Source organism: Coturnix japonica, chromosome Z (genome assembly GCF_001577835.2).
Source record: "Coturnix japonica isolate 7356 chromosome Z, Coturnix japonica 2.1, whole genome shotgun sequence".
In the NCBI taxonomy this organism is placed as follows: Eukaryota; Metazoa; Chordata; class Aves; order Galliformes; family Phasianidae; genus Coturnix; species Coturnix japonica.
The window spans coordinates 48,983,607-49,009,131 of NC_029547.1; the positions used below are offsets into that span (position 1 = coordinate 48,983,607).

The following is a 25,525-nucleotide window of genomic DNA, read 5'->3' on the forward strand; positions in this document are numbered from 1 at the left end:
ATGTCTCATTGTGTGACGGGTAAGAAATCCTTTGAAGTATTTTGTTTTGGGTGAAGAATGTCAGATTTGTCAGAATAGCATATGTGAAATAGTAGCCTGTATCTAATTCTAGCACTAGTCTGGTAGAACTAGAAATAGCTGCTTTGTTCTCATATAAAGGCAGGCTTGAAAGAGTTCTTCCACCAGCTCACTTTGCACTGGTAAGGCCTGCACCTGGTTAATTCAGTGGCTCTTCTTGGTCTTCATTTCTCTTAAACATGCCCAGTTTCTTTGACAAGAAATACCATAAGATGTACTTGATGAGCAGAAACAGTGACTTCCATCTTGATTCTTCAGTGTACTATTAGGTAAGCATTTTCTGGCTAAATGCAGAATAAAATCAATGAAGGATTTTTTGATCCAAACCTCCTTGGTAAATATCCTGTTTTCTAAAAATTGCATTATTATATGGTCCTGGGATATCTGTTCAGTAATATTTGTGTATGCTTTTAAGATGCTAAAAGGGAAGACTGTTCTGAACAAGTTGAAGACATGAAGTTATATGGTTCTTGTGTTGTCATAGCAGAATATCAGAAAAATCCAAGGTGAAAAAGTTAGTGTTGTATTCAGGAGAGTACACTCTCATAGCAACTCCCCCTCACAGTATGGACTTCTGTGGTTCAAACCTTGTTAAAATGAAAATTTGTTGTCTTATGAGCCACTTATCTTGCACCAGATCTTGGTTCTGACTCTCCCACAGTGAGTTGTCCAGCAAGTAAGGTGATTTTTCCTTGATGTTTGCATTCTAGTATATAAAAGTTTAAAGCAGCAGGAGATAGGCTTTGAGCTTTTCCAAATTAAGTGAAAGACAAATATGAAGCTTAGTAAGGCTTCCTATTTTTCTAAGCAGCTGCTGTTTCGTTAGTCGAGACGTTCTTTGGCTTCAATCCAATTACCCCATATATTTTTAGGTCCTTTTAATTCAGTATAGCAGCTGAAGAGGAGGAGAGGTAACTCCACATGATATGTTTAGCTCGTTGCAGACCTCACCAGTGGTGAGTTTAGACACCAGTCTGATAATTTAGACTTCATGTTCCCTGAGATTTGCATTCCTATAATTAGGGTAGCTTCCCCTTTAGCTAGCACACATATGCTTTACTTTTATACTTCACCTTCTGGATTAAAAAGTTCAGGATCAATTAGATTCATGTGGAGCCTTCTCCAAGCATAATTCAGATGTCTCATAGCTGGCTTTTGGTTAGAACTGTCTTGCCAAAAGAATAATTCCTTTGAAATAAATATATCAGTAGCTTTTTCATTCCCTAATCTTTACCTAAAGCTTTTGCTTATTTGAGACTGAATGTGGGTAAGTTTGGCAGGAATCATAATCAGTTCAGAAGTTCAGAAGAAGATGAAACATGAAGGATCTTTAAAAAAAAAAGAAAGAAAAGTAGCTCCCACAGATGCCAAATGCTGAAGTGTTTACCAAATAGCAACTAAATTCTCTAAGTGCTAAAAGCCCACTCTTAAGAAACACAGAGAAGAAACCCATCATTGCTACTGAGAGAACTTGGTTTGCATGGAGAGTTGTTGTTTATAAAATTATATTATTGCTAAGTATGTGTTTTTGTCCTCAGATGCAAGCTGACCAGAGTACAACACAAATCAGCTTCAGCTGAAAGCACACCAGGAGTCAAAAAAAGGGAATAACTCCTGGAGATGCTATGCAGAATGCTTTTAGCACAGCAAGAAGAGAAAACTCAGGCTGCTATCATGAACCGGCAGTATGGTTCTCTGCACTAGTGCAACCTTACAGTTGCTTACCCAAGAGCAGAGGCTACACTTCTGAGCCTGTGGCTGGTCTATATGGATATCTATGAAACCAGATCATCAGTGCTGTAAGGAAAAACAAGGATTAAGGTGGTCAAGCTGGATAAGAGCCCCAGGGATATATTCACAGCATGAACTACAAGAACACGACCAGGCATTTCAAGTTATTAACGAGATGTGTTTATGATATGTTTAAACAGTACTGATTTATTATTATTTTTAGCCCTGTAGTGTTAAGAACCAGGCTGAAATGATGTGGAGGAGAGTGGAATAATGTTTGAGCAGTTCATTACAATCAGAGAAATAGTGCATTGAACAGAATACTCTTAGTAAAATGCATCCTTGCTTCTTGTCATGCAGTAAAGTAGTCATGTCAGGCGGTCCTACAGTGGGCAGTATGGAGCTTCTCCACGGGTATCAAACTGGTGAGGCTACCAGATCTGTTATTAATGCTGAAAATGCAAGCAAATTATGGAATGTCATTTGCACAGAGACTCCTGACTCAGTAAATCAAGAATGTTGGAGAAGAGAGGAGAATATGGGCTACCACAAAGGTCTGCAAAATCCTATGTGAGCAGGTGCACAGGGAAGCTTTTCTTCCTAGAGAAGCAGCAAGGCAACTGTAAGCAAAACTGCAGGCGATGGACTTGGAGCAAACAAACAGAAAAGACTATAGCTTTCTTGTGCAGTGTATAATTAAGCTGTGGATTGCATGACCAGAGATAGTTGTGCATGCCAGAAATGGGAATCAATTAAATACCAGTTCTGATTCAGGTAAGCCTCATCATGTACTGTCAGGGAGAATATTATGGGTGCATTACACAGTGCATGCTTGACCTGTTCTCAGCTATTCCTCTTGGCATCCACTCTTGGCAGCCCCAGCTAGCCAGGGATGGATGCAGACAGTATCCTGCTAGCAAAAATTATGCAGCTGAGGTTCTTCCATTTGGGAATTTAGAGAGATCTGCACATCTGGAGCGTGAAGAATTAGCTTTACCCTAGACAACCCACCTTCCATGACCATGGCATTTCCCCTACCATTCCAACAAAAGGCTACTGGGCTAAAGAGACCTTTGTGCTGACCCTGTACTGTAGCAGCAGCGTTTTGAGTTTGCTTCTGAAAAGTGGGCCCTTGCCTTGTTAGTGTTTCCTCTCTTATAAAACAGAAGCAATTCTTTTGCTTCTGTGCAGTCAGCCTGTTATTTGTAGAATGCTTTCAGGAGCAGAGCTGAAAGCATATTCTAGATGCATGAATTATTACTTTTATTGTTGAGCATGGTTATTCTGTTGAGGCTTTTTTCCAGCTGAAAATGGGTTTGACAGAAAGGAAATCTCTTTTTGCAAGGAAGCTATACTGGTGGAAATTATTGTTAACTCTGGGCAGCATAGAAAACCAATGAATATTTTCCTCCTAAAAAAAAAAAAAAAGGATTTTGTTTTTTTAAAAACTGATTTTTCCAAAGTTAAGTTTTGGACTTTAACAAAGCTTCCACTCATTTATTTATTTATTTCATAAATTGCCTCAATTGCAGTCTGTCAGTGTCCTCAGGTATGAGCAGAAAATTTTAAGCTGTCCTTTCTTCAAGAAAGCACACTTTCAGATCAACCCAGACTTTCAGCAAATATCTGCTTTGTGCATAATACACATCCATCTTCTTGGCTCAAAAATATTTCAGAGCCAATCATCAAACTTCTGAAAATTGCTATAATACTGTATTTTGAAATACTGGGACAAAGATCCTCACCTGTTCAGGTTTAGGTCATCTGGCAAGATTACTTGCCTTGACAGATTGCAAATGAGTTTTGTGTTTCCATAGTTTGGTAATAAAAGCCATTTATTTATTTTTTCTGATGTAAGCTACACGCAAATATGCATTATTATCACATTGGAATGCCTCAAAAAATGAGGTAGAAGAAAATGAATTGTTGAGCCTTATTTACATTAGCCCTGTCCATTTTCCCATCAAATGTTAAGCTGATATTAGGAGTACCTGTTTTAGCCTATCACACTGTATTATTAACAGATAGAGGGTACTCATTTTCTTGGCTTGCACAAACTTGTGCCATTTTTCTTCTCATTTTATAAAAACACAGCATCCTAAGCAAGTGGAAAGCCCTTTTCCTTACCTGCTTTCTGCTTGGTGATTTGGAAAGGCAAACTCTTGAAAAGCAAAGCAAAATGGGACTAGCGTTGGAAGAGATGCGGATGCAGTTCTAAGCTTCTATCTCAGTAAGTCTTGACAACCAGGAGGTGCATCCTCCTCTTCTTCAGACCATGTGTCCTAATAATGTGTCCTCTTCTTCAGACCATGGTACTCCTCTCAAGGGGCGTCAGGACAATGGTTTGTGTGATCTGAATGACCATAAAACGTGGGAGCCAGCTCCCAGTGGAGTAAAGGCTGGAAGCCACTCTGTTGTGTTTAGCATTATCTGAGCACAAAGGCTGGCCTTGATACAGAGAGTGGAAGGCTGTGGTCACCCTCCATGGCTCTCCTGCATCCAGAGTACCATACTCTTTGGTACACCGTTTAGTGAATCTGAACTACCACACTGTGACAACCCTCTCCTTGTATTATTTTACATCATACTGCTGTGATGAGCCTGCAGAAGCTTTGCTGTTCAGTGTGCTTTTTTTCACACAAAAGCATGCTCTTTCATACAGCCAATAAATGCAGCATGAAATGGATGGATCTGGTGACCTCAGTGTAACGTAACCTGTGAAACTGCTCAAATGCTGTTGTTGAATTGTCTGGAGAGCTTGACATGAACAGTTTTGCTATTATAACCAAACCTTTTTGCCAATGGAGTTAGAGATAAACCATGAAAAAGTTTGGTCAAAATCTCCTTTGGTTTGATGATAACACCCTCTGATGGCATTCCCATGGGCAACAAACAAAAAACAAACAAACAAGAAAAAACCAAACTCCCAAAACATTTAATATGTTTCTCAATTAGTGAAATTAAAAAAATAAAAATTAAAAAAAAAAATTGTGTTTCCAGCTCTGTCTGATTAGGCATTGGCAGTGAACTGAAGGCTCTAGATACATCTATGCTCATTTGTAGATTTAGCCTGAACACAACAGAGAATACTTGGAAAGATGCTGAAAGCATTTGTTTTGTTCCCCTTGGGAGTGCAATTTTGCAAGGCAGCTCAGAGATTCTTGGCTGAGCATATGCAGTGAGGGACTGAGCGTCCTTGGCTCCCTGTCAGGTGAGAGGTGTTCTGGGTTTGCATGTGCCTCTGCTTTTAGAAGTGATCTGGGGAAGGGAAAGAGGAAGGACAGTTCTCTGGAGCCATTACAGCCTCTTCTCTACGTGCATGTTTGGGCACATTTTAAAGCCTTTATTTCCTCAGCCATGAAATCTTCTTTGAGCGGTTGCATTCTGTCTTGTAAGTGCTCCATTTAGGGCTTTTCCAACATGTATTTACAAGCCCATATGGGTGTGCTGAGGATCCAGCTGGAGAATAGGCCCTGCCATAGCAATTCCTGGCCCCATTTTGTTGTGAACATCTTGTTTCTCATAGGGATTTGGAGAGAGAAAGAGCACAGTGGGAAATGACATCCACAATTCCCAGTGACATGGACAGAAGCTGAATGTCTGAGTGTCCTTTAAAGTCTTCCTCCTCCTGTGGAACGAGCATTCTCTGAATTTTCTCTGCTAGAAATTAAGCCATGCAACTTCCATCAACACACTGCTGTCATTTTATGCTTCCTCTCTGCTCACTATTATCATCTGAGAAAACCTTTAACCAAAAAAAAAATAGTTGAATTAACCTGTTCTGTTTTATATTTGTGGCTTGCTTAGTTAAACACGTTTCAACTGATGAACTGTAGCTTGTTAAGCTAAAGCAATCCTTTGTCCATACTCTGACTGGTAGATTTTTAATTGCCTGCTAAATTAATCTGTTTTTCCACCTTTTCTTACTTCCTTTTGACATTCACATTACAAGGTAACAATATGGCAATTATTTTTAAAAATAATGAAATGACTTTGCCTGTGAGACACTCAGTCTCAGGGGCTCTAGCAACATAGAGCGGAATGTAAGCAACATTGACATCCTGCAAAGTATGGGAGAAAGGTACAGAAAGAATGTGGAAGTAATGAGCCTGTAAATGCACCCGCATGCTTGATCTAAGAAGGGAGGAGTTGTCCCGATGTCAGCTGAGGCAGATGTGAACCTGAAGATCACAGGAGCACAGGAGTGTACAGTTTTTGTGTTTCATGGCTCACACCCGGATAAGGGAGAGCAAACACCTTGATTATCCTGCCAGTAGAGCAGTGGAGTAATGGCCCACTTGCAGGATGAACTCCTGCCTTTCATTGCTCAGCCTCACAGCTGAGCAGTCCCTCACCAGAAACTCAACTGTTGTCTACTGATGTTGTTGAGGGTCTGCAGCTTGGTCTGTTGTGTGAGCAAAGCATTTTGCCTAGCAAGCTCTGCATCGCCATACTTTCTGCACGTGCAGCCTTGATTATGTTTTTATTTTTTCTATTTGAAAATATCATGTTAAAAGAAAAAAACCAAACCAAACAAACAAACAAAAAAAAAACCCCACAACTGGATTGTTTCTGAACTCTTTTCTGCCCTGTTTTCTGTGTTTCCTGCCACCATCTGGGCTCTTCCTAGAGTGCATCCAAAAGTACATTATTGCTGGGATTTTCAACCTTCTCTGGCACACGGATAGTCGTACTGATAAAGCAGTACACTCTATGCAACACTGAGGTATCCCTGTCAGCCCTTGAAAACAGTCTAGATTTTCACTTGTATGGCCGAAAGCAATCCTGAAGCATCTTGCAAACAAGTGGTGGCAGCTATTCAAGGAGCAAAGGAACACTTATGCTAAACAGTGAGAGTTATTCAACGTTTAGTGTAGAGAGTGAGATGCATGGAACGAGGCTTTGCCCTAACAGTTTTCTTGTGGAGCAGTCAGGCTGCTGAAGCGCATTCATTAAAATTTAAGTATGTCACATCCTGGAATTGTAGCACAGCTTGTAGCTGTTCCATTTCTTTTCTGTCCTACCACACATGCTTTAAGACTGCACTTCTGCACAGCCTGAGAGACATCTGCTGGTGGAAGGAATTGTAGCATTTTATAAGAGTACAGGATGAGAGACACAGGCAGTCTGGGCAGTAACAACAGAGACAGCAGTCACATCACACGTCAAGCAATTCAGGGAGTAACAGGTTAACAGAAGACTTGTAGACAGAGACAGACACTCATTCCAGGTTAACCAGCTGCCTAATTGTGTAAATACACTTTTTGCACGCACAATTGCTGCTCTAATTCAGAAGTAGATGGGTGCATGCAGCCTTCAGCATGTTTAGGCTCACACTTATACAGTTCTAAGCTACTCTCTGGCAGCTCTGAAAGACTCATAGGATGTATCAGTAAGCCATAGAATTTATAGTTTCTTTTGGTAAAAGTAGGGACTGATTCTTATTTCCTTTCCAAAGAAGAAACAATCAATTGCATCAGCAGTTATCGTCTTTACAGGTACAGTGCTAACTCATTCTGGCAAATGACCTATTTCTAAGGCTGTCATATTTTGTCTTCACCAAGCTAGGAAGATATGATGACTAAACAGTACGGTGGTCTTGGCTGACAGAACAAAAGCCTTGCATTTCATCTTTCACATTTAAGTTGCTTGTTTTATCAGTACAAAATAAATAGGTAAAGTGAAAGCAATTAGCAGTAATGTAGGCTTAGTGGCTTGTCTGCATGTCTGTTTAACTGCTACTTCCAAGGAAGAGGTTTGCATCAGAACAGAGTTGCATATGATTTAAATTGTGTGTAAACTACATATGATGATCTCTAAGGTCCCTTCCAACCCGCACGAGACTGTGATACTGTGATAATCTAAAATAATCTACATATAATCTAAGATAATTGTAATTTATCTCATACAGCAGTTTTGATATTTAAAATATGGTCAACCATACATGCTTGGAAAAGTTCTGTTTTCTTCATTGAAATTTGATGAAGACCAGAAATCTGCACTATCAGAAGGCCAGCCAGAGATGGAGATGGCTCCTGAGGACAAAACCAGCTCCATAGAACCATCCCTGCAGCACGTTTTCAAAACAAGTCTCCTCCAGACTGCGAGTATCTAGAAATGGCCTTTTGAAAACTTGTCTCCAGCAGCCCTTATGCATCCCTGGAGTTGGCAATATTCAAGTTACAGTCACCTTCTTTGTGTCTTCCTGTATGTACACAAAATTTGCCATGGTTGAGGTCTGTCTTTTGCGAAGCTCCAGAGGTAATTGTCTAAAGTTGACTTACAGGGCTTCTGTCAGAAGGAATTAGCATTTCAGCAACTCCTTGGCCAACTCCATGACAGTACTAAAATAGCTGACTGCCTTACACATCAGCTGGCCCTACTTAGGAGGAACAACTCAAAAGTTTTTAGAATCAAAATAGTTATCATTCTTCCATTACTTCCTGCCAGAAAGTTCTTCTGGCCCTAAAGTTTGCAAGGGAATGAGTGTCTTTATTTTTCTCTCTCCATCTGTCTCTATTTATAGCTTATGAGTATTGGAAAATATGTGACAAGGAACTGGGAGAGGAATGGATTTTAAGGCTTCAAGCTCAAATATTTTCTAGGGAAGGCTGAGTTGTTCTTGGTGAAAAGGACAAGCTGACAGCAAAGCCTGGAGAGGGAGGCGTGTGCCATGTGTAAAGTACACGTCTGAAAAGGGAAAGTGATTACTTTCAGGAATAAATCTTCAGGAGAAGCAGAGGGATTCCCATCTCTTCAAGAGTTCATCTGGACTCCAGAAGTCTCCCTTGAAATTCCCTTTCAGATATAATGAAACTCAGCAGCCTTTGTTTGTGGCCAGATTGAGTGCTCTTTCTCCTGTTGATTAGCACTGTTGCTGCCAGAACTTGCAGCGTGAGAAAATATTACTCAGCATCAGTGAGAAACACTCATTTCACATAAATACAACTAAGCTGTGTTCCACTGTCTCCCTCATTTTCCCACAGTCATCTTGCCCAGTGACGACTGCATGCTGTAAGTAAAATGTCTGGATCCCCAGCTGGAGCAGGCTGGCAAAGCTTGTTCAAAGTCCTCGAAGTCGAGGACGTTTTTCCAAGGTAATTAGCACGCAGACATCCGGCACTTGTCCTTCAAACTTGGAGGTGCGTGAATGTTATCACAGTAAAGTCAGGAGCAGTGCCTCCACTGACTTCAGCAGCAGTGGGCCTGACGTCACTGCTGCTTAACTACGGCCCTTCAGATCACTTCACTCTCTACAGCACACAGCTATGTGCCAGATGTGATTATTCCATTGCTTGCTATTCAGGTTTTCCCTCATTTCTTTCTGCAAAGAAAAAATTTTCTTTCACCTTCACTGTCTCATATTCAACCAGGATCTGATCTGAAATGCACTGGCCTTATTTACAGTCGTTAACACTACTCGTTCCTCCTGCCCCTTGTAATTTTTGAGCTGGGGCAGGTGTAAAACTGCTTGTTCCAAAAGCGTGGTAGTACTTCATGTAAGACCTCACTGTAGGCAATGTCTGGTCACAACATTTCTGTGTGGCTCCAGAGTTGCTCAGCACGTTGACTTGAAATCATCCCTCCCGCCTGCCAGGAAAAAATAAAATAAAATAAAATAAAATAAAATAAAATAAAATAAAATAAAATAAAATAAAATAAAATAAAATAAAATAAAATAAAATAAAAAAGATGAAAGAGCAAATCAAGGTAAACGAGCTTAAAATATGTCTGTATCACACGGCTCATTTATAATGTGGTTGACAGGGATGGCTGATCCCAGGGAAGATGGAGAACAGTGAAAGTAACTTCCTACTGCTGTTATGTCACTTTGATTTCCTCGTGTTGGTGAATGTGCTCACTTTAGGTACTGGTTATGCTTCCTTGTTCACTTTAATTAGAGCTGGCTCTGGTTCTGTGTCACTCTCTGAAACGGAATCCCGAAAGAGTGAGGTGTGTACATGTAATGTATCACCTGTGTGCACGCAAAAAATGCTTGATGTAGAAATCAGAAAGTGTTGCCCTGCACTGTTTCAAATACTTAAAATAGAAGACCAAATGCTGTTTTCAGCAAGGATCAGCCGAGCAGACGGTGTCAGTGACAGATAAATTTGGCCTAATGCCTGTTTATTGTGATACTTGGTATTTTTGGCTAACTACATAAACAAATATTGCGGTATTACTCTTGGCAAACAACACAAATACCACTCTTGCTTTATTCTCTTTGTCTCCACATGTACTTTATGGCAAGTATTCATCACCAAATAAAATATGAGACTATATACACTGCAAAACCCATTAGGTCATGTATTCTGGCACTTGGTTGGGCTGCAAGGTCTGCCACAAACTTGGCTGAGCTGTACACAATACTGACAGCACTTCCTAAGCAATGCAAGTCAGATACCCTTCCCCCTTCACACAAACAGGTGTGTGCTTGGTGTAGAGGGTGGTGCTGTCTGAGTCCTAAACTTGTTCATCTACTAAAGGCTGCTGAGGAAAACGTACATTTAAAATACTCTTTGCTACCATGTTTTAAAGAGTATGTACACCACTGCTGCATTTGTAACCTATTTTCTACCCACCAACCAGGGCATTCTGGTTATCCCAGCTCACCCCTAGCACCTTGGGGTCTCAGGAACCTAAGGATTCCTACAGTTGTTGGTAATGCAGTGTTGCCTCCTATGCACCCTCTCTCCTCCACCCCACTGCTGACACCTCAGGTACCATCAGTGCAGTCTCTTCATGGAAGATCTCCCTGGAAAGCCTGAAACTTTGGCTTATCCATCAATATTTCATTCTGCAGATGATGGCTTTGGCATACGTTCTTCAGTTATCAGAGCAGAAGACAAGCGGGTTTTGTTGGGTTTTTTTTGTGCATGCTGAATCTCCTTTTCAAGCAATGCCTTGGGGATATGAGCAAGAACTTGACTGCAAGTCTCTTTTGATCTCAGAACTCCCACTGACTGATTGATAAATAGGAGACAGCCACGCTAATATCCCTGTGGATATGACACTCAATTCTTGGAAATTACCATGTACTAGAATTTCAGATGGGCTACATGCACAACGCATCTTAGTTTTCACCTTCCACCTTTGTACTAAGCTTAGGCAAATCCTAATGACTGGGATGATTACTGTACTCCAAGCACATACTGGGTTATTTTCAGTGTTTTTCAGTGTTTGACATGGCATTCAGGTTGGATCTTAGGAATAATTTCTGTCCAGAAATAGTGGCAATGCAGCGGCACAGGCTGCCCAGGGAGGTGGTGCAGTCACTGGCCCTGCAGGTGTTAAAGAACCCTGTGGATGTGGCACTGAGGGACGTGGCCAGTGGGCATGGTGGAATGTGCTGACAGGAGGACATGGTGATCTTAGAAGTCCTTTTCAACCTTAATGATTGTATGATTCTATTCTATGATCAGTGGAAGAGCTCCAACCAGCTGCTGGTGGTGAGGCCAGAGGTGACTGCAGGCAACCCGATTGCCAGGTTAGTTTTGCATTAGTTACAGCACAGTCTGGGGGGCTCTGAACAGACCACAAGACTGTCTGCTAGGAATAATGCCACTGGTCACTGTTTGGGACCATAAACTACAGTTGTCCACAGACTGGTATCTTGGAAGCAATGAGACATTTCCAGTTCTTTGTTCCTAAGGCACTATAAGCTTCAAAGGTATGCATCTGCATGTATTTACATTACTTTAGCAGCAAACCTCTAACAAACATGCACCGTTTTAATGGGTGCTGGCTGCATGTGGCTGTGTGCTTTCATCAGGCATCTCAGGGTGTGCCAAGGGTGGAAGGCGGTGCTGGGACATGGTACCATGCTCCTGCCATCCCCAGATGGAGGTGAGCAGCCAGGAACCCATCTGCTCTGCTGTGCTGTGGGACAAATGCAGGTAGGCAGGCAGCACCCTGTGCTGTGTAGTAACACAGGACAGAACTTAAACAAGAAATCATGCGTTAAGGATCTCAAAAATGGAATATGATGAGAAATTATTTCCTGGAAGTTCCTGATATCAGGGCTCTGCTTGAACACGGCTACTGCCTGCCTGTAGACTTCCAACAAGTCAGATGCTTGAGTGCAGACACTGCTAATTCCCTGGTTCTCTGGTTGTGCTGGATTAAAGCTTAAAAATTACCTTTAAGTCCCCTGCCAGAATAGCGCTGGTGGGAAACAGCCTACTTGGCTGAGGCTCCCCATGCTGATCCCTTGTCTACTTTGGCTGAGCTCTGCAGAACTTGTTTTGATAGAGAGCACTCTCCTTCCCTAAAAAGTGGCTTCTGGAGGGCCTGGTAGCAGCGAGGTGGAGCGGCACGGGGCCCAGCGCTGCCCGGGCTGCCCTGGCCACGCCGACCTTGCTGCAGATGCTGCAGGGCCCCACGTTCGAGGCAGCAAACACGACCATCACCAGGGATAAACTCTTCGCTGCTTGGGACAAACGCGCTGAGTTGGGAGCCTGAGCGGCTACAGCCTGAGGAGGACGGATATTGTGTGAATCGCTGGTGGCTGAGACAAAGAGAGGCGGGGGTGGGGCGGGGAAATACGAGGTCCGGCGCGCGTGGAAGCCCGCCGTGCGCCGCGGCCACCGCTCGGGTTTGAACTTTGGGCCGGAAGAGAGGAAAACTTCTGGGATTGCGATTTCGGTGGGGGGAGGTAGCGGAGGGGAGAAGGGGGCACTTTCCGTTCCCCGCGGCCTCCCTACGAGGCCACGCCTCGGGAGCGGTCCCAGCCCCCTCCCCGCTGGGCCGGGCGGCAGCGCGGGGATCCGGGAGGAGGGCTGCGGGCTGCGGGCTGCGGGCGGGGGGCGGGAACGGAGCGGGGGATGGGGGCGAAGGAAGGCGGGCGCGGGAAAGCGCGTTCACGCTGGCGCGCCCCCGGCCGGGCGGCGCCACGTGGCCGCGCCGCCGCCGCGCGCCCGCCGGCAGGTGGCGCGCGCCCGCCGCTGCCACCGTAAGGGCGGCCCCCGGCGCTGTGAGGCCACACGGTGCCACTTCTCTAAGAATTAATTTCTGTACACCCCACTTGTTTCTTACGTTGCCACTGTTGCTTCCTCGCAGTATCAGGCTGTTAAAACGCAGCATTTTCTGAAACCATCTCTGTCATCGACCCCTGGTACACTTGCCCACTCACTCCGCATGGATAACTAGGCTTTCTTATTGGAAAAGCGTCATTCACACCAACACAGTTCTATTTTCACAGTCATAGAACTATTAAGACCTCTGAGATCACCAAATCCATCTGTCAGCCCATCCCCACCATGCCCACTAAGTGTCCCTCAGTGCCGTGTCCACATGGTTATTAAACATCTCCAGTGATTTTTCCATGCACCTTAGCATGTGCACGCACTCTGTGTGTGTCATGGAATCTCAGAATGGCTTGGGTTTGAAGGGACCTGAAGGATCATCAGGCTCCAAACCCCTGCCACATGCAGGGCTGCAGGCCTTCACATTTAGTACCAGATCAGGCCGCTCCAGGGCCCCATCCAACCTGGCCTTGAAGATCTCCAGGGACGGGGCTTCCACAGTCTCTCTGGGCAGCCTGTTCCAGCATCTCACCACTCTCTTGGTAAAGAACTGACATCCAACCTAAATCTTTCCTCCTTCAATTTAAAATCATTTCCACTCATCTTGCATTATCTACCCTTGTTAAGAGCTGGCTCCCCTGCAGTCCTGGAGGAGCTTTCTGCAGAGCCACACGAAGTTCTTCCTTTCCAACAAAATGTTCAGTCAGTAGTGGGCTTTCTTCTCTACCTCTGGGAGCCCAACAGCAGACAGCCAGTGGTCCTCGCTCTTCTTTTTGCATAGGGTTGTAATATTTCTATATGTACGAATTAGCCATGTGGGTGGGTTCCAGTCTGGTGGACTGAAGCTGCATTGGTGTCCCACCTGTCAGTCACAACATAACCTTTTTTTCACAGACACTGTCTAAGGCTCATGAGTGGGGTGGTAGTGCTTGCAACTCAGCCAGGTTTTGTTCCTTGTGTGTTGGCAACATGCAATAGAGAAAGCCATTCTCCCAAAAAGCTGATTTTGCAAAGAGCCCAGGTCTAGCACTGAAGACTCACTGAAGAGAATGTTCTCTGCTAACTGCATGTCAGTCTTTGCTTGTTGTTTTTTTTTTTTTATTTTTTTTTTAATGACAAATTATTAATGTAATATAGGCAAATACATCATTTCTGCAGCTCTTTGCTATTTGCCATTCTCCCTGGTCTTGTCCTTGTAAATTTGATTTCACAGGCACAGTCTGTAACGCAGCAGGTGCCAAGTGTAGCCTTCTTGTTTCGTAGGATCCAACTAACTGTCTACAGAGGATTCATTTAAAGAGTAGCACAGACAGAAATGGGGGAAAGAAAAAAAAACTCAAAAAAAAAACCAACAAAAACCACCAAAAAAACCTGTTTCCTTTATACAGAAAGAAGATTATTTCTCAACTGGTGTGCCTTTGTTTCTTGTTTCAGGTTGCTGAGAACCAGGTACTACCATAGAATCACAGAATCGTTATTGTTGGAAAAGACCTCTGGGGTCACTACCCCCAACCAGCAGCCCATCCCACCATGCCTGTCCCTCAGTGCCACATCCACATGGTTCTTGAGCACCTCCAGGGCCGGTGACTCCACCACCCCCCTGGTCAGCCCGTGCCTCACTGCTCTTTCTGAGAAGAAATTTTTCCTCCTATCCAAACCAAACCTCCCCTGGTGCAATTTGACACCACTCCTGTTTTTCAGGGCAAGCACAGACTGTTCATTCTATCCTGAATAATCCTGTGGTGTTTTCCCTGGGGAAAGCCTTTGTATAGACACACATCCATGATATATCTGCATGACAGAAACTGCCCCCACAGAAAAGTGACTTGAGCTGATGCTTCAGTAGCGATCAGGAAGGGATGGATGGTGGGTGGAACTGAACTGCATTTTGGGATGGCTGTGCAACTGGAGCTCACATCTGCAGAGCTCAGATGCAGAGACTTAGATGAAATCAGCAGGAGAGATGAAAACAGATGGGGGTTCTGATGCAATTAAACAGCGGAGAAGTGCAGGTCTAAGGAGAGAATGAGCTGTTTCCTGTAAGCACCCTGTGCTCTGTACCTTAGCCATGGGCAGAGTAAGATTAGGACTGTTGGGTTTGTCAGAAAAACTTTGAGCTGTCTGACTGCCCAAATTATCATAAAATATCATGGAATCAGTAAAGTTGGAAAAGACTTCCAAGGTCTTCAAATCCAACCATCAGCTTATGTCACCATGCCCACTGACCACGTCCCTCAGTGCTGCATCCACACAGTTCTTGAACCTCCATGACAGTGATTCCATCACCTTCCTGGGCAGTCTGTGCCGCTGCATCACTACTCTTTCTGAGAATTTTTTCCTCTTATGCAACCAGAACCTCTCCTAGTATGACTTGAGGTTGCCATCTAGGATCAGACCTCTCATGTTCACTGAGGATTTAGCACTGTAAGAAAGCTGCATGCTGAGTGAGGAATACCTAAAAAGCAGCTACCTGGAAACCTGCAAATGCATGAGGCTGTTGTAGTCTCTCCTCTTTGTAGTACTGGTGATGTACTCAGGTCTTTATAGAGGTATGTCCAGGTGCCTCACCCTGAACAAAATGCTTGTGGTTGTTTTGAAGTGATCAAGCAGAGAGCACTCTTTGGAAATGAGTACAGCAGCAGGAGATGGAAGCTGCAGTACCACAGCTCAGGGCCTTGTGTTCAGTGTGATAATGGCCTGTGTTTCACTTCAGAGACTGATTCAGGGAACACAAAAGGCCCTTCTACCCTGACAGCCAGGGTATGTGCCATCCTTGTGAGTGGATGCACTAGTAGAAGTCGCTGTCTGGATTCACCCTCAACAGCAGAAAGAGGAGAGGCAGTGGGATACCCCAGAACCCCAGGTTTCCATGGTGTTGGAGATGTCAGAACAGCTCACCCAAAGCATGCAAGATGCATCATCATGGATAAAGAATTTCTGGTTAGACATTAGGTGGAAATTCTTTGCTCAGAGGGCAGTGAGGCCCTGGCACAGCTGCCTGCAGAAGCTGTGGTGCCCCATCCCTGGAGGTGCTCAAGGCCAGGTTGGATGGGGCCCTGGGCAGCTGAGCGGGTGGGGGGCAGTCCTGCACACAGCAGAGGGCTGGAACTGGCTGGGCTTTAAGGTTCCCTTCCAAACTAAGCCATTCTGTGATTCTACGATTCAATATTCTGCCACTTGAGAAGTGAAGAGTGTAAGCAGCAGTGGGCTGCACTGATGGATGGAAGATATGTCTGTGATTTCAAAAAGTTGCTGAGCTGGTGAAGGGGCTCGGCCTCCATCGCTCTCTGTCACTCTCTCTCTCTTTCTTTTTTTGTGTGTGTTTAATAGTTAAATTGGCATTATAGTCATCATTCCTAAGTGCAACAGAGAGTGCATTGAGCCTGTGCCAGCCTTTTTCCAGAGCATGCTAGGTTCAAGCAGCAGTTGTTGGTGAGGATGGGCTACAAGTAAGTGAAGAAGCATTAATTGCTTCTTAGGTGCCTGGTTATGTGTAAGACTTGGCTATTTTAGCCTAAGTGGGAGGAGAATGGTTTTATGACCTTATAATTAGCATTTGTGTGAGATTAACTGCAAGACTTACTAAAGCATTTCTGATAGCATGGTTTCCTTTTTTACATTGCTTAATTAAAAAAGAACACTTCAGCGTGTTTTATAACACATCTTCAAGTAAGCAAACAGAGAAACCTAAATTACAAGGGATGGTCTAGAGGTCTCTGCTACCGAGATTCACAGCATCTGAAATGTGTCTGAGAAATTAAAGAAAGCTGATGGTCTGGCAAAGAGTGAACTGGGCAGAGGGCAGAGCAGTGATACTTAGGAATATCGTGGGGTGATTATTAGAGTAGCTTGGGAGGCACCAGTTGAAGTAAGAGACCAAAACTGGTCATGGTAGGCTAACATGCTACAGTATATCTCTGCTGTCAGCTTTTTTAATGGCAGTGAAGCACAGCCACTTTCATATATGTGGGCTGTAAGTTCATGTTGTGTTTACCCTCTGCATCTCCCATATACATCTTCTTTCTTTTTTCTACACCAGTGGTCTTTTCCTTCAATGATGTGCTTGTAGACTTTCTCCTGAATGACTGGGATTTTCTGGAAGTCTAAGGAGAAATACTTGCCCAGCTGCCAGTACATTTCAGTGTGCCTCCAAATCTCACCCTCATATTTTTAGAGCATTCGAGCTCCTTGTCACCTCCCATTGCTACTATTAGATCGTCAGTTTTCCTTTCAGCACTTTGTGACTTTGGTTACAGATGGCTGCAGCAGTCTGCAGCTATGTCTGGTCAACAGAGCAGATGACACCAGTGTTCTGCTTATATGTAATATTCCTAACAGGCGGCGAGCTCAGAGTCTGGTGAAACTGCTGGAGGACCTTCTGTTGGTCCTCAGATACAGTTGGAAAGCAGGAGCTGAATGTTGGACATTGCATCTGTCAATGTCTGAACGCTTCTCTGTTAGACAAGTTGGAAACGGTCTTCTGACTTCTTGTTTGGGTTTGCCTCTGGTGGCCCCAGCTTCATCCCAGGAACTTCTTACTCACTTTTCTGAGAATGTTCTTCTTGCTTAGGTCATATCAAAAGAACCGTACTGAGAAGAAGGCTAACAACTCTTTCTGGGGACCACAGATCTACATTATGCTTTATAAACAGTATGAAACATGTCTCACTCTTAAAATTTACATACTTTACCCAGAAACAAGACTTTATTATTGCCTTCTTGTTTTGGTGGAATGAACCCCCAGCACACCAAGACCCACTGTATGCCAGTATAAACTGGCATAAATCACTGCCATTCTGCTAAGTTTGAAAAAAAAAAAAAAGAAAGAGATGTCTGAGCCATGGTCATGTGCAGTCTGGTTCCCTTATTTTCCATGTGGATCCCTCCTGCTGAAGGAAATGAGCTCGTAATGGGAGGTACGTGAGTACCTGCAGCTTGTGAGTACTCCTTCTCCTTGGGCCTGTTCACCCTTTGCTTTCTTCCATCACTTTTACATTGCTTGAGACTGTCCAGATGTTTCTGGGCTCGGAGCTGCTGGAATTTTGATTGCAGCTGACATGCTGGTGTGCTGCGGCATCAGGTAGCCTGCATCTGAAATGTGGTGAGAAGTTCTGCTGTGACCTCTGAGGCTGGAGGCTTTATTGTGCTGACCTGTCAGAGGGAAATCTGGGAGATGTTGTGCTCATGAAAATAAAGAGTCCTGGCATCTTCAGTGTCTTCCCAGGAATAATGGCCTTTCTGAACAATATGCTTATTAGACCTTCTGGTCTTATTGCAAATAGGAAGATGAAAGAACATGCTTTTTTTTTTTTTTTTTTTTTTTTTTTTAATTGGAAACTCATCTCTCATGGATACTTTGTGGAGTTGTGCTGCTGTCATTGGGGAGCAGAGAAACTTGGGTGTCTTTTCTGCCAGCACTTGCCTAAGAATCAGTTCTGAGCAACTGGGTGCCATTTCTTTTATCTGCATGAGGTAGAGGATTGCCCAGTGCAGAAGCTATGCACAGCCATGGCTCGGGAATTTTGCAGGCTGTGTGATCAGAGACAAGTGCCCAATAGGGGGCCTGTTGTGACAGGATAAGGGGAAATAATTTCAAACTAAAAGAAGAGAGATTAGAGTGGACATAAGGGAGAAGTTTTTTATGCAAAGGCTAGTGAGGCACTGGCACAGGTTGCTGTCATGGTTTTGTAATTTTTCTATTGGTATTCCACATCATAACATCATGTGAAGCACAGAGAAGAAGAACTACATGTTCCAGAGGACCTCATGATCAGAGAGGGAAATACGTCATGGAAGTGACGCTCTCTCTCGTTCTCACTGTCTGGCAGTGGGTGTGGGTGTGCTTCCAAGCCATGGCGCCTTCAATTTCAAAGTAGGCTTCTCAGTCTTTGGAAAACTCTCTCTCTCTCTCTTATTTTACTTGATTTATTAGCCTCAATTTCAATTAGATTGTATTATATTGTGTTATCTTGCATTCTGATATCATAGTTAGTAAAATAAGTTTTCCTCCTTAGATCGTTGCCACTGCTCTGTTTGTTTCTTTGAGCCCAACTCCCATCTTCCCTACCCCTTTCCCTTTTCCCTTCCCATTTTTGGAGTCGGGGGGCCCATGGGCTACTGCCCCCCTGTCACGGACATAGATTTGATCTAGATAACTCTGTGATAGTTGCCCAGATAGGTGGTGGATGCTCCATCTGCGGGGATGCTCAAGATCAGGCTGGATAGGGCTCTGAGCAATCTGATCTAGTGTAGGTGTCCTTGTTCATTACAGGGGAGTTGGACTAGATGACCCTTAATGGTCTCTTCCAAATCAAATGATTCTATGATTCTACGAGTGCCTTTGACCAGTGCAGCAGACCATACCATTTATTGAATCCACCAAGCAGAGGAGACCACTGATTCTTTGCATATACCACTTCCCCCTTCTTGCTGCACCTTTTTCAGCAGGAGTTTTTGGAAATACTGAACAAGGTGTTTATCACCACACATATTTGAGAGGAAAATAAAAGTATTGGGGTTTGCTTTAAGCAGTGTGTGGCTGTTCTTCCTGGAGGCTGCAGGACTCCCAGATGCAGTCCACAAAGTCTCCTTTGACATTTAAAGCTGTAAATGGCTTGGGGTCTGGCTGCCATGGAGACATGATCTCAGCCATCTGACGCACAGTGTTTGAGCTCAGACAGGGACTTGAATCAATGGCTCCAGAAAGGAGGCAGCGGGGCATTATCAATGAAATGTTTTCAGCTGTAATGCCTCCTTGTTGGCCTACAGACCGTGCTTTCTTTGCAGCTACCTGGAAGGACTGTAGTGCTTGTAGTCTTTGTCTGGATAGAGTGTCACAGCACTTCTATTTTTGCAACAGCTTGAACTGTGACTGAAGTTTCAGTAGGATGCATTATTTATACCAGTGGACACCAATACATATCAGAGAGAGCAAGGTGTGAATGTTTTCAGAAGCTGCAGATGGGGGATTTTCAAACCATTAAGAACACAGAGGACTCAGCTTCCACCAAGAAGCAGCAAGATGTGGGCACCAAAGTTCATTCCTTCTTTTGGGAAGGAGTCTCAGTTGCAATCCATTAATAACCTCTGAATCACTTTCTTCTCTTTCTGTATAGCTGGAAGATGCTTCATGTTGCACTGGATAATATGTGAAACACAGTGATCAGCACCCAGCACGCAGTGTGCATAGGTTGGGTGTACTGCAGGAACAGCCAACAAGCAGTGCTGCTGTCTTGCTGAAGTCTCCAGGTTTTAAGACTGCCTCTTGTCTAAAATTTAAGAGTTTTGGTGTAGAAAAGCCTTTTATCTTTCCATTTCAAAATTTTCACAAAGAAGTGTTCTAACAAGTGAAACACACTGTACTTCCAATCTTCTCCCAGCACCTTCCAAAGCTGTGCTTTATCCACATCAGCTTCTTTGCTGAGACAGATGAGATAGAAATCATGATTGTTGTGTTTGGTTGTTTTTTGGTTTTTGTTTTTGTTTTTTGGTTGGTTGGTTGGTTGTTTTTTTTACTACTGTGTGCTCAGATGACATAGCTATCTAGAATTTTGCAGTCCACTCTTATCTTAGTGGTTCTCATGAGAGATGTATGAGTAACCTTTGGAGAAGCTGTTTGCGGTAGTCCTTCATAATGGTAGTCACAACAGAGATCTTAAAACAAAGGACTCAGTGTTTTACCAAGAGAAACCACAGTAACAGGTTTCAGTGTAAATGAGAGCTGTATTGCCTTCCATCAGAGATGACTTGAAAATAAAGTACTTTGATGGTAATACTGCAGATGTCTGCAGGAAACCCAGCAAAGCCTTGAACACTGTAGTTAGATAGCTGTGCAAAAAAGTACATGAAGGGAAGAGCTAATGTGCAATACTTCTATTTAAGATAGAGGGAGGAAATAGAAATTGTGATAGCATGCTATTTCAAGTAATAATAGAAAGTACTTGATGTTTACATGGTGAATGGATCAATACTAATTCTGTAGTCAGGGCACATACAGTAGTTTGGATTATACAAGTGATAGATGCACTTGGTATAGCTGAAATTTCCACCCTGCAACATTTATTTCTCAGTACGTGTTCGATGGAATTTTCCACCCAACTATCTGAAAGGATTTGCATAAGAATGGTGATAGAGCAGTATTCTTTAATGATGTGCTTTTCTTTGTTAAACTTCAAAAATGTCTACGATGCATGATGAGGTTCGGATGAATTGCCAAGCTAATGCCTTTATATTTTCTTTAAAGAGCTTATCTTCACTGTGTTGTGGGAGTTACTTTATATTGTTGTCATAAAGGCAGTAGCAGTAAAGCCGACTTTGTAGCAACCCTGGTAGGTGCCCCCTCCTCCTTTACCTCAGGTCTTCGGTACTGCTGTAGGAGACAGATTGCAACACCCATTACCAAGCACCTGTTTGTCCTACTGTTAGCTCATTTGTACTGCTTCTGAGGCGCTACACATGGCATCACTCATGGCTGCATTGTGTCATTTTACGTTTAAAGCGATGACCTTCTTCACGTTTAATGTAGATCAGCTCAAGTTGCTGTACTGTTTGTGGAAACTGGGTCAGAGCTGGGCTCTTTCCAGGGTGATATCTTGATTTAAGAGAAACTCAGGATTAAACCAAACATTCACATCTTCTGCTAGTGGAGGTCGTTACAAAAGGATAGAGAAGACTCATTTTTTCTTCCTTAGTCCCTTCCAATAAAAATCTCATAAAAAAACCTAGAAACTGTGAGGGTAAACCTGCTTGAAATGTGGTGAACTGTGGGAAAGCACTTTGCATGAAACAGTGTTTCTTTTCTTGGCCATGGGGTCAATGAGTCACCTTCTAAACTGCACTGTGATGGTGCTGTCCACAAGCCTCAAACAGCTGGGAAAATAAGGAAGACAAGTGACTGTGAGCTTTGTCATCAAATCATTGCATGGAAGGTTCAATTATTTTACTTTCATGACCGGTAATAAAGTGGGGCTTATCTTTCAAAGTTCTCCGGACTCTAGGAATACTCTTTGTATCAAGATGAAAATGCAGGTATCTAAACTGAAAGAAAGGAGAATGGGAGTAGTTTGGGGCTGCGTTGTCTGCTAGTTTAATCTACTAATCAGCTTTTGTTTGTTTCAGAATGGTTGAGTGGGGTGTAGTGTTAGATTCCATTAAGCCCTCTCTTCCCCATGCTGAACCTTCCCAGCTCCACAGACCCTCCTCACAGGATGAGCACTCCTACTCTACCATCCTGTGGGCCTTCACTGACTGTCTTGATAGGCTGACTGCTGCTCCTTCTTCAGTTTCGTGGTGTCCTTGTTGACTACTTCCTCCAGCATGTTCCTTATTTATGTATAAATATTCACCTAAATGGTCTTTTTGTTGTTGTTGTTGTTGTTTTTGTTTTTAAGTGTTTGTGCTGATGTATAAGCCTGCATGTTTAAGCCATAGCATCTGTAAATTCATGCTTGCATTTGTTGGGTCTGTGAGCTGTGACCAACTCCCCACATCTCTTAAATCACTAGTGCTCTGACTCTTGTGTAGTCCATACCATAACACAGCTCTCATCCTTCTGGAAATGCTTCCTGGTGGTGGCACGTTATATTTAGACTTAGAATCATAGAACCATTATGGCTGGAAAAGACTTAAGATCGTCAAGTCCAACCATCAGCCCATCTCCACCATGCCCACTAACCATATCCCTCAGTGCCACATCTACACAGTTTTTGTACACCTCCAGGGACAGCATCCATTACATAGATTTGAGCTGTGGTTCCTCTTGTTAACAGGAATGAAGATGGCCTAGGGGGCTGATCTTCACTTCAGAGGAGGGGTTGCTGCAGCAGTAGTGATGCTAAGGCTGAATGTACATGGAAAGAATCAAGGACATGTTTAAGACACACTTTTACAGGTGTATGTGCTATTTGATGTGAATTTCCTTTTGTTGTTGTTTGTTCATTTGTTTGTGTGTGTGCATTTTGTGTTTTGTCTTGTTTTGTTTTGTCTTGTTTTGTTTTGTTTTGTTTTTAAAAAGAAGTATTCCAGACTTCTCCTGCAAAGCTCTCCTGTCCATGACAAAACTGCCTGTGTGGTGGGTTCATTTGCTACTTGCACATGGCATGTATCTCACTGCATTGCTCCATGGTTTTGGGCAAGGTGTACATTAGTGGGGTGGCAGTGTTGTGGAACTGGGCTTCAAGGGGGTCTGTGTCGCATCAGATGTTGCAGATATCAGCCACCTGGAGGCCCATACTCTGCATGCTAAAATGGCAGCATGCTTAAAAGTCTATGATGTCCAAAAAGCATGTAGCAGGAGGGTAGAAGATGAAGGTGCATGTGCATTTCTTGCTATGCTTTACACTCTAGTCTTAGTTGCTATTCTGCTACAGCTCTGTCTGACACCTCAGCACGCCAGCTGCACTCATTTTACACAACAACTGAATCCCCAATTAGTGCAGTTGATGTTATTTTGCCATTTACACCTGTTCTCTGGCAATGAACTTCTTCAAGAATATGTCTGGTGATTCTGCAAAGGCTAGTGAGCTCTGCCCACCAGCATGTTATTATAATTATTATTATTTTTTATGCCAGTGTTAGAGCAGGTGAGCAAATGCTTGTTCTGTGTAGTGTGAAAGGGTAGCAGGTCCCAGGTTGAAATGTGATTGCTCCAGATTTAATTGTCATAATAAGAAGCAGGGTTTTGGCTATGTAAGTCAACGTAGCGCTGGCTGTGGCAACCAGCTTCATGCTTCTTTTCATTCTGGATTGTATGTCCACTCTACATGTTACTTTAACTTTGGTTTCTTTCTTTTTTTTTTTTTTTTTTTTTTTTTTTTTTTTTTCTCTGTGTGTGTGTGTGTGTTTAATTAACCACTGTGGTGAGACTGAGAAATAACTGCTGCCTTTGTACTGGGAAAAGATATGGTATTTGTAAAGCTATTACAGTGAAGATAAAGCTTTATAACAGTGCAGGAAATAAAGCCCACAAAATTATTTGAGAAGCCACGCTATCCAGGATAAATGTTACAGGAAGCATTAACCTTCCATAAAAATTCCTTTGCCAGTGAGGAATTTAATACACAGCCTTTGTGAGAGAAGATAATATACCTCAGTCATGTTCTGAAATGCTTTATTTAAGAATTAGACATGAGGAAAATCTTGGTTGTCTGCGGTTTAGGATATTTACTTTTCAATATTTGATTTTTTTTTTTTTTTCCCTCATTGATGCTTAGTGGCACATAGATATGTAAAAAAGGGATGATATGTCCTGTATTTTATACACATGCATGATGTTTCTTTCTTTTCTTTTTTTTTTTTTAACTTTCTTTCTCCATGTACAGCAATCTCCCATGCATTTTTTCCTATAATAGGCAGTTGGGTGAGGATATGATCACAGCTGAATTGCAGAAACCTGTTTCAAACTGCATTAAAAGACACTGAAGTGTTTATCATGGCAATTTGGAACCAGAAATCTTTCTGAGCTGAAAAGAAACCCACATCCTAATGAAAACAAAAACAAGACTACAAAATGACACCGCCAACAATAAAACAACAATGAAAAAACCTTCAATTATGTTTCTCCTGTTAAGAAGATTTAGCTGGACAGTACTGGAGATGTAAGCTGTTTGCTGAAGACACAGAGATGTGGCCAATTCCTTCTCCTAATCCCATCCTGCCTCTTTCCAGCAGCCAGTTCAGCTGTGGCTTTGTACTGGAACCTCTTCTCTAGCGAGGCAAAAACAATGAGATGGAGGCCTCCAGTCTGCTGTACCACATCCATGGTACAGCTATGTCACCACCAAACGTTGGTCTGGGTTACAACCAGGACTGAAGGTGAGAGATTTTCCTGTCTCAAGTCTGGCTGTCAGAGTGGTACAGTTTTAAACTCCACTTACTTGTGTCTGGTTAAAAGATACTCAGCATGAGTTTTATTTCTTCCTTTTGGATGGGTGGACCAACTCAGTGGCTTCTGTTGCTAGTATTTAGTTTGGCCAAAAGCTGCAGCAGTGTCTTGTGAAGCCTTCCTAAGAGACAAATGTGTTTTGGATTAAGGCAGTTTGGGGAAAGAATTTTGTTGCAAACATATATATATTTCTCTCTCTCACACACACACTTTTTTTTTTTTTTTTTTTAAACATATAGATAGACTTGCTTCACCAAGTGCCCCTTTTTCAGTCTCTTGAATATTATTTAGTTCACCCTCCTGCATAGGAATGGTCAGAGCATGTTGCCTCTTGCTTCCTGACTCAGGTTTGATTCATAAATGGCTGTTAGAGCATGTAGCTTCCCATAATGACTCCAAATAGTGGGATATCCCGCGTGGGAGATTCTGGTCTACTGCTCCCATAAAACATTTCTACTGTGCACCAGTTCTACACTGCTGCGTTTGTCCAAAAGATAAAATACACCTCTGCATGTTATCTGACCCACATTTCAACCGAGACTGTATCCTCAGCCACACCTTCTGGAAGTCTTTGCCACTTTTCATAGCAAGTCAATTCTTCAGTTAGTAAATATTAAGAGCTCTCTGTCCTTGGTGTGTACTTAGAACAAACTGCAGATAAAATGCTTACAAATAATGATCTGTCCTAAGTATTGCATGAAGACTTCCAAAAATAGCTGTCTATAAGTAAAAATAATCCTGAGGTTGTGTATTAATAGAAGTTGCTTCAGGTCTTCTCCTTACTTCTGGTACAATAGAAGAACAAAAAACG

At 43.0% G+C, this 25,525-nt stretch overlaps 1 non-coding gene across 1 annotated transcript; it reads right to left on the bottom strand.

Annotated features, from left to right (window-relative positions):
- Positions 1-2,701: 2,701 nt before the first annotated feature.
- On the bottom strand, positions 2,702-2,858 carry LOC116652580. The gene has a single exon (XR_004305739.1). It is a non-coding gene; the product is annotated as a U1 spliceosomal RNA (small nuclear RNA).
- Positions 2,859-25,525: the final 22,667 nt, after the last annotated feature.